General features: G+C 46.9%; 1 protein-coding gene across 2 annotated transcripts in view; it reads left to right on the forward strand.

Moving 5' to 3' along the window:
• The first annotated feature begins 5,294 nt into the window (after positions 1–5,294).
• The window catches only part of SFMBT2 (Scm like with four mbt domains 2), a 65,716-nt gene continuing 58,306 nt past the window's right edge, over positions 5,295–12,704 (forward strand). For both annotated transcript variants that reach the window (XM_087968888.1, XM_087968889.1), the window contains exon 1: positions 5,295–5,358. The gene's annotated coding sequence lies outside the window, so the exon portion shown is untranslated. The remainder of the gene's footprint in view (positions 5,359–12,704) is intronic.

Consider the following 12,704-nt stretch of genomic DNA (forward strand, 5'->3'; position numbering starts at 1 on the left):
GTATTTACTTTAACAGATTAATGGAAGGGACCTTGTAGGACATCTAGTCCAACCCCCTGCCCAAGTAGGAGACGGTACACCGTTTCTGACAAAATGGCAGTCCAATCGCTTCTTGAAAGCCTCCAGTGATGAAGCTCCCACAACTCCTGAAGGCAACTTCTGTTCCATTGGTTGATTGTTCTCACTGTCAGAAAAATTCTCCTTATTTCTAGGTTGAATCTCTCCTTGTTCAGTTTCCATCTATTATTCCTTGTCTGGCCTTCCGCTGCTTTGGAAAATAGCTTGACCCCCTCCTCCTCTCTGTGGCAGCCCCTCAAATATTGGAACACTGCTATCATGTCTCCCCTGGTCTTTATCTTCACTAGATTAGCCATTCACTAGACTAGCCATAGTATTCTGGAAGTTGAAGCCTATATATCTTTAAACATGGTGACTGGGGAATTCTGGGAGTTGAAGTCCATGCATCTTAAAGGGGTTATTTGAAAAACACCCATCTAGACATTCAGGAATTATCAGCTGCACCCTTTAAATTGTCCCCTCTAGCCATTGTCAGCACATCTCTATCTTTCACCTTGTGGTGTCTTATTTCTTACATTAGAATGATGTAACTGGTTTTATGACTTATTTGTCTTCTGACTGCATCTCCATATTTTCTGTCTATCTAGCAAAGCACTTGAGGAAAATTATAATTTATAATAAGGATCTACAATGTAAGCAACATGACCCAAAGAAACGTGAATAGGAAAATAAAGGCTAAATTATGCGCAAGCATGCTTCCTATACAGAGAGGTTTGTAATGCACGTTAAAACAGAACATTATCTTAACTTATTATTCTGAGGGATGTCTAGCTGAAAAGCTAGATTTATGCTTTAGCGTGGTGCATGGGATTATGACATTAACAAAATGTCATTAAAAACACAACATAGCTTAGTATCATCTTATTTTAGCAAAGATAAAGGTTCCCCTCACACATATGTGTTAGTCGTTTCCAGCTCTTTCCATTACAAAGCCAAAGAGCCAGCGCTGTCCAAAGGTGTCTCCGTGGTCCTGTGGCTGGCATGACTAAAAGCCAAAGGCGCACGGAGGAACGCCGTGACCTTCCCACCAAAGGGGTCCCTATTTTTCTACTTGCATGTTTACATTCTTTTGAACTGCTAGGTTGGCAGGAGCTGGGACAAGTAACGGGAGCTCACTCCGTTACGCGGTACTAGGGATTCGAACCGCTGAACCGCTGATCTTTCTGATCGACAAGCTCAGCGTCTTAGCCACTGAGTCACCACGTCCCTTTTTTTAATGGCCCATGTTTTAATGACCCATCTTCTTTTAATGATGCCATTATCCCTTGCGGGGTGAAGTCTGGGCAACTGAATGGAACTAACAGAGCGTTTACTGGCCGGATGCCCTTCTGTGCTGTCCAGATAGTATATAGGTAATGGGAATTGAGTTAGTTAAGTTAGAATTGGGAGCTGTCCCCTTAAGGGAATGCCTCATGGTAAATGTAGCTAATGCATCCTGGGAAATGTAGTTCATTTCTGATTGGTCACTGAATTGATCCTTGGTTGGGTTGGGGGAGGTCCTTCATCACTAGTCTTTTAGACCAGGGTCCCCAACCGCACGGTCCGCGGACCGGTGCCTGGCCGCGGAACAAGCCTTACCGGGCCGCTGGTTGCTGGGCGCCGCCATCTTTTTTGGTAAAAGCGCTTCTGGTGAGCTTTTCCGGGTAGAAAGCTCACCGAAGCGCTGTTCGTCATAAAAGATGGCGGCGCTAGCCTGTTCCGGTGAGCTTTTCCGGTAGAAAGCCATTTCTACCCGAAAAAGCTCACCAGAAGCGCTGGTGCCGCCATCTTTTATGACGAACAGCGCTCGTGACGCCACCGAAGCGCTACTTTTCGTCATAAAAGATGGCGGCGCCCAGTTGACGCTGTACCGGGTCGCGCGCCCAGCTGATGTCGGAACCGGGCGCGGCCGAAAAGGTTGGGGATCCCTGTTTTAGACTATGAAGTCGGCTGTGCAAAGAATTGGACATTAGATGGATCTTGACATGACCGTGAGTTATCTTGAGGATGCCTAATATCATCCAATAAAGAAACTTTGTATGGAAGACTTTGTAGAGTTTGCCTGTCTGTCTTTATACATTCAGCCAGTAATTATAAAAGACAGAACATCTTCCTTTCGCCAATGTGGAGTTTCTCATTGTGCCCAGATAGCTGCCTCTACCTAGGATTGAACCCACAGCCTCCTAATTGTGACTCTAGGCCACCACACCACTCACAACATAGCTTAGTATGGTGAGGTGATATTGAAGTATAGTTGGTTGAAACACTATTGATGTCACTATTGATTCTTCTGAATTTTGAACAGGTTTATCTTCTGAACAGTTTATTTTTACTTGTTTGTTGGAAATAACTGGGGAGGGGAGTGAAGTCCACTAACCTGGTTTAAACCACAATTGAGTGGATATACAGATTAATCCCAAACTCTAACTAGCCACATTGATGGGGTCATACTACAGGCAATCCTTGACTTACAACCATTTGTTTAGTGACCGTTCGAAGCACTGGAAAAAAGAGACTTATGACCATTTTTACACTTAGGGCCTATTGCAGTATCTCTGTGGTCATACGGTCAGAATTCATATGCTCTGACAACTGCTTCATATTTACGACGGTCATGCGATCCCCTTTTGCAATCTTTGGACAAGCAAAATCTATGGAGAAGCCAGATTCATTTAAGCACCGTGTTCCTCACTGAACAACGGCAGTGATTCATTTCATAACCGTGGCACGAAAGCATCTTAAAATGGGACAAACAATATTGTCTTGCTTAGCCAACATAAATTTTGGTCTCAGTTATGCTCCTAAGTTGAGAACTACCCATACTGGCTTGCTACAACACGTCAGCTAGCTTCCTACTTCAGGTCTCATGTGAATCCCAGGCAGTTAAGTGTAATTCAATCCATCAATCAGAATGGAGCTGGGAGGGACCTCGGAGGTCTTCTAGTCTAACCCCCTGCTAAAGCAGGAGACCCTGTCCAATTTGAGACAAGGGGCTGTCCAGCTGGTAAACTATGGCTTCGTTTAACCATGGTTGTTCAGAGCTGGGTAAATGTGGATGGTGAGTGTTGTGGTTTGCGGTGGCAGCGGAATCGGACAGTGGGGAAGAACGGGGACCAGTCCAGGATTCTGGGGAGGACTCGGATGATGGTCATGCGCCCAATGAGGAGATGGTGCCAGGACCATCTGGGAGCGGGGTGCTGCCTCCGGAATCTGGAAGCAGCGAGGCAGAGGAACAAGGGGAGCCTGTTCCCAGTGTGTGTGTGTGCTAAGCCATGCCACGCCCACCAAGACACACCCACAGAACCAGTAGTATTTTTTTTTTGAATCCCACCACTGGTGGGGAGGAAATGGAGATTTTGCAGTATCCTTCCCCCGCCATGCCCACCAAGCCACGGCCACTAAGTCATGGCATGCCCACCAAGCTATGCCCACAGAACCGGGAGTTAAACATTTTTTTGAATCCTACCACTGAAGCAGAACCATCTCACACGCAGCGAGCAGTTCTGCGTCAGCTGACCAAATGGTTGAACAAGGGGATGGATCTTTATAGGTTTCTATGACTTTGGAAGTTTTGGGAATGATGCAGTGTCCCGAAAGGACGTTAGGCAATTCCTATTGTGTCTTAATGGTTTTCATCCTGTGTTGGATCTTGGGTGAGGGGCTACTTAACTCTAATCCTACCATTCTGCTTTTGTTAGCTGTCAAACTTTGCTGCAAGCAGTTTCGAGATATCGAATGGATTTCTGCCTGCTTTGCTTATGAATGGAGCCATCTAGATAGTTGCTTTCCTCTTTCAATACGCTGGCATCTGACATGGGCTATTAAGAAAGATTTGGGGGCTGCTTTCTGTCTTTAAGAGCATGTTTCTCCATTTCTCCTCTAAGGAAATAGAATAATCTGCTTTTTTAATATTTCCCAAAATATTTCATTCATCTAGGAGGGGGGTGGGGGGCTTCCCACAGCAGCATCCAAGAGTTATTCCTGACTTCTGGGGCATTTATATATAGAGTGCAAATGATGGGAAATGTAGTCCAGCAGATCCAGAGGGAGAAACTTAGACAATGACCCAAGCTTGCAGGAGTTCCTATCGTTTAGAATAGAATAGTACAGAATAGAATAGAATAGAACAATAGGGAATAGAATAGAATAAAATAGAATAGAATAGAATAGAATAGAATGGAATGGAATGGAATGGAATGGAATAGAATATAGAATAGAATAGAATGTAGAATATATAGAATAGAATAGAATATATAGTAGAATAGAATAGAATATTAGGGAATAGAATAGAATGGAATAGAATAGAATATAGAATAGAATAGAATAGAATACTAGGAAATAGAATAGAATATAGAATAGAATAGAATATAGAATAGAATAGAATACTAGGAAATAGAATAGAATATAGAATAGAATATATAGTAGAATAGAATAGAATAGAACAGAACAGAATACTAGGAAATAGAATAGAATAGAATAGAGAATAGAATATAGAATAGAATAGAATATAGAATAGAATATAGAATAGAATAATAGGGAATAGAATAGAATAGAATAGAATAGAATAGAATAGAATAGAATAGAATAGAATAGAATAGAATAGAATAGAATAGAATAGAATAGAATAATAGGGAATAGAATAGAATAGAATAGAATAGGAATAGGACAGAACAGAATAGAATAACAGACTTGGAAGGATACCTTGGAGGTCTTCTAGTCCAACCCCCTGCTTAGGCAGGAAACCAGTATATACTATTTCAGACTAGCACGGAGGGTGTCCGAACCCGCTTAGAGCCGGGTTCATTCGCCTCCACCAAGATTTGGCCGCCACACCTTTTCACACCTGCGCGCTCACTTCTTAGCCCCCCCCGGGCAGAACTCCATGGGAGCCGTCGGTCGTGCCCCGCGGAATCCTCGCGCTGGGTGGGGAGGAGGTTTCACTCTTTTTCTTTTTAGTTTTTTTGCGCAAAGCAAATTTGGGCTCAGGGGCTGCCAAAAGGAGGCACGCCCGCTCCCACTCCTTCCCTCCCTCCCACACCCACATATACACACGGGGAGTCCCCCAGCCCCAGGAGCCGAGCCAGGCGCGCGCGCGCACACACACACACACACACACAATCTCTCTCACACACACACATGCGCAGTGCGCGGATGCCATATTGGAAGAAGTGTGTCGGAGGGGAAGAGGAGGGGAGCCGCGCGCGCGGGGAGGGGGTGGTGGCTGGGGGGGTCTCCGCCTGTTTTCTGGTTTCCCTCCCCAGCCGGAGGGCAAAGGAAGCGAGGATCGGAGACTTGGCGCAGGTAAAAGGACCGCTGGCCCGAAAGGACCAGCCGATGCCACGCAGGACGCGAGGTCTCGGGTGGGAGAAAAACGCCTGGATGGCGGGGCTGGGTTTGGTGGTGTGTGTTTTTTTTTCTTCCCCTCCTTCCCCTCTTTCTTTCTCTCTCTCTCTCTTTCCCCCCCACGATTCCTTTTTTTGTTGGCACAGATTTATTCTCAGCCGAGTTGCGGGGAAGGGAAGGGGAGATCTGTCGAGTCCGGGCCGAGGAGGGAAGGGGGTGTTCCAGGGTCTCTCTCTCTCTCCCCCCCTCCGCGTGGGGTTCGGGGTACCCCTAGAATCCGCCCGGCCGGACGCGCAACCAGCCAGACCCCCCCCCCCCATTTGCGCAGGAGAAGCGCGGGCGCCCTTTTGGCTACTTGCTCCGGGTGGCCGCTCCGGCTGTCGGGAGACCCGCAGCCTTCCTTTTTAGGCAGCCCTTTTGGGGTTAGTTAGACCCGATCCACAGCAGTTGGACCCGATCCAGAGATGGCGCGCCCAAATCCACGCCTTAAACTCCCCGACTGCGGGAACCTTGCGCGTTTTGTTCTCGGGAAGGAGAAAGAAGGTCGGATGGGTGGGGGGGAAATCTGCAGCCCCTCCCTAACTAGGAAGACACTATTGGATCGCCTCTGGCGTGCCGCGCGCGTCTCTTTTGGATGACCCTCCTTTTTTCTTCTTCTTCTTCTCGAGTGGGTATGTGTGAAGGTGCGCTTTGGCGGTTCTCTTCCGAGTTGACAGGTGGGAGCCAAAGCTGATTTCCCAGCCCCCCACACCTTTCCAGGCGTGTTGGATTACAGTGCCCACCATCCTTAGCTCTCGGGGCTGGTGGTCAGGAACGCAGCAACAGCGGCTGGATATGGTTTCTTGGAGGAAAGTCAAATGGGGAGGACGGTGTGAAACCGGAGAGGCTATGGGGGCTAGAATGATTCGTCCCCAAGACGCCCTTAACCCGGGAAATTAAAGACACTAGGATGCGTTCGCCCAACTGCGCAAATCTTAATTAGTTCTTAATTCTGTTTAACATTTGGCGGCGGGGGGGGGCAGGGGGGGAACTTAGGTTCGCACTCACCCCTGCTTGGTTTTGTGAGCTCCGGAGTGTCCGTGAACCCAGAAAACGGTCAGTTCTGTAAGCAGAAGTGTGATGTGTGAACGCGGCACATTACACGTGCACAAACGCATCTCCCCACCCCCCTCCAACTTGCAGAAATCACTCCAAGAGCCACCGTTTTAATGAATTGTATGCCCTGCGTGGAAACAAAACGCTTTATTTTAACATGGCGGGCTCAGAAAAACGGGAAACAAGCACTCTTATTAAAAGGAGAAAATGGAGAGGGGGGGGAGCAGGAATCTACCCCCAAGTCAGTTCAATTTCTGCTGAGTCCACAAGAGCGAGGATCGGGACCGTGTGGTGGGAAGTCGCAGGTCGCGATCCTAAAGCATTTGAAGCTTCCCCGTGGAACTCGCTGGTTTCCATCCTGGGACTCGTTCACATGTTCTGGGGGGTAGCGGGCAAAGGGATAACCGCGCTTCGGGGAAAGAGGCAAGTTACTCGGCCGGTAACATAATTCTTTCCCCCTCGTTGTTAAGCTAGTGCCCTTGTTTTCAGTAGAAGCAGAGGGGGGGCGAGTTCACACGACCCTCTAAACTAGACTGACTTGGAACGAGTTGGGAGAACTCGGTTTTTTGGATTAGGGTCTGATTGATGCCCACCAAGCCAAATTGTCAAGGCGTCTCCTAGGAACGTAGGAATGTGACTTTTGGTTTAAAGGCAGGTTTAGACGTCTCCTGTGAACAAAGAATCGGGACAGGATTGAAGCCTTAAAAGTGGGAGCTGCCGGCTTTTTTGTTTCAACCACGATCTCTAGCAGATTTCCAACAGTCGCTGCTTCTTCCCTTTCCGTGTTTTACATGCCAAATATTCGGAAGATTCGAAGAAGGGTCTCCCGCTTGGGCGGGGGTAGTGGGGTTGGACTAGATAACCTACAAGGTCCCTTCCAACTCTGATTATCTGTTAAACGCATCACACCAGTGCTGTGACTCTGGACCGTATTCACACGACGCTTGGGTTTGGCGGGGTGTCTTAACCCAAGCAACTGGATGGGGGGATTCACAGAGTCGTGTGAATCCAGGCGAGGTCTCGTTGCTTCATGGGATTTGGGTGGGTTTATTAAATAAATAAAACGGACCGATTCTGGGCCCCTTGAGCTGGGATTAAGTACCTCTTCGATTGGGACTTGACTTTCAAGTAAATCCAGGTTGTAAGAAGTCCATAGCAGACATCCAGTAATTTTGGAGGCAAAGGTCCAATTACAGTGGTATTTGGAGTGGTGACCACGTAGAAATCCCGGGCTGAGAGAAAGTAAAACAAACCCAAAGGTGCTTTTTTTTTTTTTTTCCAGGAGGCAACTGGACTTTCTTGTTTTGTTTTGTTTTTTGAACAATTTCTCTTCTCATCCAAGAAGCTTCTTCAGCTCTGACAGGATTGTGAAAAATGGGTTTATATTCCTTGCAGACAGCTGGTCATTAGCATCCTTTTAGAGGGTCGTTGAGGCCACTTGGAGGTTTATCTGTGTCCTCAGGGTCGCCTAAGTAGTGCAAATGGTTCCTGTAGTTTGCCATTCCCCCCCCCCCTGGAAATCCATTCCTACTCCCAAACCGTTGCAAGAGTGTCCATCCCAAATTGTGTAGTCTGTCATTGTGTAGAAGTGTATTGTGTAGTCTGTAATCCCAAAGTCTGTGGAGATTTCAGTCCTCCAGGTCGTGGTTGCCCCAAAGGAGTACCGACTCTACAGACCCGGGGGGTGGAAAAACCGCTTCGATGGCGAAGTACAACGAAGGAGACTTTAACGTTGGCTAGCTAGGATTATACACTTGTTTTACAAACGCTAGAACTGCAATCCCGGCGGCCAAATGTTACGGGCCGCTTTTCTTTCCATTTCTGGAAAGCGTGTTTGAAAGGGAGGCGGGGAGGGGGAATGTCCGGGCCTTCTGCGCGCATCCGTAAAAATGCGACAAAGGCGCCGGGATCGCTTCGAGCGAAGAGATCGCTGGCTCCCGGCAGAATGCGGAGGCGGAGCGGATGACTTGTGTTCACACAACCCGCAAGATCAACGCGTTTCCCGCGTCCGCAAAATAAACCGCCTTGAGGGCTGGGGAGGCTGCAATGAAGCGATAAAACAAGGCTGCAATGAAGCGATAAAGCAAGCCAGTCAATTCCCCTCCGGCGCATGATGGCTTAGCGTGGGGTCGTTAGGATTGGTGGTTTGTAAACGGGGCGGTTTATTCCAGACGCGAGAGCGAAGCAAAGCGGGTTGGGCGCGCGGCGTGGATTTGGTAGGCGCGATCCCGCGTCTGCTATTCGAGGGGGAAAATCTCCTTCGGGAAGAAGACCGCGTCGGTTTGCAGCTGCCGCGCCCGTCTGAATCCAGGATTCGACCCAAGCTTGTCTCGGAGAGGCTGGTTCGGCTTCTCCCGGGTTGGGAAGACGGGCTTCTCAGGGACGGGGAAGGGGCCCGAGAAGGCGGCGGAGGTTTGAATTGCGCGCGTCCCCACCAGCGCGTTGCGCAAAACGAGCCTCCCTTTTTGCAAAAGAAGGGCGGGAAGGCAGAAGCGGGGACGGGGTCGTGTGGTTGGAAAACACGTGTGTGTGTGAGAGAGAGAGCGGGGGGGTGGGGAGAGAGAGAGAGAGGAGAGAGACAAAGACAGAGAGACAAAGACAGAGAGACAGAAAGCATTGGAGACCTGCTAGGTTTGTGTGGAGAGGGGAGAACACCTACTGCGCATTCACAATGGGCCAATCTACGCTAAAATAACAATAGCACTTGCACTTAGGCTTATCTACGGCTTTATAGTGCTTTACACAGAGTCACCCAATTGTCCCCAACAATCTGGGTCCTCATGTTACCCACCTCAGGAGGATGGAAGGCTGAGTAACCTTGAGCTGGTCAGGATCGAACTCTTGACAGTGGGCAGAATCAACCTGCAATACTACATAGTGGATGGGTGGGAGGGAGGGATCCAGCTGGCTTTCATTCCTACCAATAGCATTTAGACTTATATACCGCTTCACAGTGCTTCACAGCCCTCTCTTAAGAGGTTTACAGAGTCAGACTCTTGCCCCCAACAATCTTGGTCCTCATTTTACCCACCTCAGAAGGACGGAAGGCTGAGTCAACCTTCAATACTCCATGATGGATGGATGGAGATAGATAGATAGATAGATAGATAGATAGATAGATAGATAGATAGATAGATAGATAGATAGATCCAGCTGGCTTTCACTCCTAGCAATAAAACTTATATACCGCTTTCCAGCTTTCTCTAAGCGGTTTACAGAGTCAGCCTCTTGCCCCCAACAATCTGGGTCCTCATTTAACGACCTTGGAAGGATGGAAGGCTGAGTCAACCTTGAGGAGGTCAGGATGGGGTTCAGCGGTTTCTAGTTCCAGATATTTTGAGCATATGTTGCATTTATTGATTATAGATTTTTTTTAATCCCGCCTTTATTATTTTTATAACTCAAGGCAGCAAAATATACCCAATATTCCTTCCTTCTCCTGTTTTCCTATTTTATTGGGATTGAAATCAGGATATTGTAGCATAATAGCAGGTTAGGTGAAGCAGATACCAACATATGCAGTATTGTCCAAACTGCAGGTGGTCCTTGACTTACAACAATTCATTTAGTGGCTGTTTGAAGTTACAGTGGCATTGAAAAAAGTGACATGGGCTTTTTTCATACTTACGACCATAGGAGCATCGTCATGGTCACGAGATCAAAATTCAGTCCTTCGGCAACTTGACTCATAGTTATGATGGTCGCAGTGTCCCTTTATTTATTAACAACCACGTTAATAAATGATCAACTGCAGTGATTCAGTTATGAGAAGAAAGTTTGTAAAATGGGGCAAAATTAACAACTGTCTCACTTAGCAACAGAAATGTTGGCTTCAATTGCGGTCGTAAGTCAAGGATTGCCTGTAAACCTGCTTATCTTACCCACCCTGCTTTTCAAATTTAACTTTATTCCAAGATTTCTAGACATTGTTGTCTGCAAGGCCAAAGGTTTTATGCTATTAATCCGGGATAAGTAATTATGGCAACTTTACCACAAGACCTGTGGACTTCAACTCCCAGAATTCCTGAGGCAGCCATAGTTGCCCATCCCAAGATCAGGCTGGCTCAGGAATTCTGGGAGTTGTAGTCCACAAGTCTAGCTGCTATCTAATCCGGCTTGCTAAAAAAAGGTTGTCCTCGACTTACGACCACAATTGAGCCCAATTTTTCTGCTGTTAAAGTGAGACATATGTTAAGTGAGGTTTGCCCAATTTTACCACCTTCCTTGCTGCAGCTGTTCAGTGAAGGTTGATAAGTCAGTCACCTGGTCGTTAAGTGAATCCAGCTTCCCCACCGACTTTGCTTATCAGAAGGTCGTAAACCTGTGGTATTGGGACATAGCAACAGTTGTAAATATGAATCGGTGGCCGAGTGTCTAAATTTGGATCACATGGGAATGCCATGGAGGTCATAACTGTGAAAAACGGTTGTAAGTCACACTTTTCAGGTGCCATCGTAACTTTGAACAGTCACTAACCAGACCGTTGTAAGTTGAGGATTACTTGTAGACTGTTTGAATAGAAGTTTTAGGTCTGTTAATAGAGAAGCCGTACATTCTTTCTCTCCCGCCGTCCCATCTATTGATGAACTCTGTGACACTATTGCTCTGTTTGTGCACACGTGTGCGTGCACACACACACACACACGTTTGCGTATCACAGCTATGTGCACGCTTGGGAAACGATTCCAAAGAACCAATGCCAGCACAGCACTTTAGACTTGGCTTGATTTCCTTCCAAGCCCTTTTTAAAGAATCTACTCATTAAATTGCAAAATCGATTCTTAAAACCGGGTCACAAGTTTTCCAAGTCAAAGCAGCCAGAAATTCCCAATCATCCAGGACATTGTGGTCCCAAAAGTGCTTTTCAAAAGACAAATGGACTTTCTTGGTTTTTCAAGGGAAAACAAAACAAAACCCCAAAGGTCCACATTTAAGACTTGTAGACTTCATATTCCCAGAATTCCCCAGCTAATATGGCTGGCTGAGGAATCCTGGGAGTTGAAGTCCACAAGCAGTGGTGGGATTCAAATTTTTTTTACTACCGGTTCTGTGGGCGTGGCTTGGTAGGCGTGGCAGGGGAAGGTTACTGCAAAATCTCCATTCCCTCCCCCACCCCACTAACCTGCTTTCCAGCTCCGTTCTCCTGGGCAGGGCAACCAAAGATGACCCAGCCAATCAGCTGGGACTCGGAAGGCGGAGAATAGATGGGGGTGGAGCCAGTCAGAGGTGGGATTTGCCGGTTCTCCGAACTACTCAAAATTTTTGCTACGGGTTCTCCAGAACTGGTCCAAATCTGCTGAATACCACCTCTGTCCACAAGGCTTAAAAGTTGCCGGAGTTTGGACCTTTGGTGCAAAGCATGCAGAACGCTAATGAGGGATAACGCACAATTGGGACCAGCATTTCTGTTGCTAACCATGACCGTGGTTACATGAGTTGCATCTGATATGACGATCTGTTGTTGTTTTTTAATCGCTGCAGTTGATTCACATAGTTGTTAAGCAAACCCAGCTCTACGCTCCCGGGGTGGGACGCAGTGACAGTCATAAATGCGAGAACTGGTCGCAGCTGTTGTAACCCACATTACGTATCTGATATTACCATGGTTGAGAAAGTCCAGAAATATTTCACAAGAAGAGTTCTCCACTCCTCTACTCGTTGCAGAATACCTTATGCCACCAGACTTGAAATTCTAGACCTAGAAAACGTTGAATTATGCCGTCTTCGGTCTGATCTAAGTATGGTATATAAAATCATACATTGCAATCACTTACCTGTCAATGAATACTTCAGCTTCAATCATAACAATAAAAGAGCACAAAATAGATACAAACTCAAGGTTAACCGCACCAAACTTGGTTGCAGAAAATACAACTTCAGCAACAGAGTGGTCAACCTCTGGAATACTCTACCTGACTGTGTGGTTTCTTCCCCAAACCCCAAAACTTCAACCTTAGACTGTCTACTATTGACCTCACCCCTTTCCTAAGAGGTCTGTAGGGGGCGTGCATAAGTGCACCAACCGTCCCTGTCCTATTGTTTCTTTTATTTTTCTTACATGTACCCTTTTCATACTCATAACTATGTATATACTTATACCTATTATCTTGTAAGCGATTGACAAATCAAATAAATCAAATCAAATCAAACTTTGAACCGTGGCTTAACGCATGGTGGTAAGTCAAGGACTATCTTTATGGAGCACTTTG

This window comes from Notechis scutatus, chromosome 6, assembly GCF_049901735.1.
Source record: "Notechis scutatus isolate UNSWTSFEM ecotype Mainland chromosome 6, rNotScu1.2, whole genome shotgun sequence".
In the NCBI taxonomy this organism is placed as follows: domain Eukaryota; kingdom Metazoa; phylum Chordata; class Lepidosauria; order Squamata; family Elapidae; genus Notechis; species Notechis scutatus.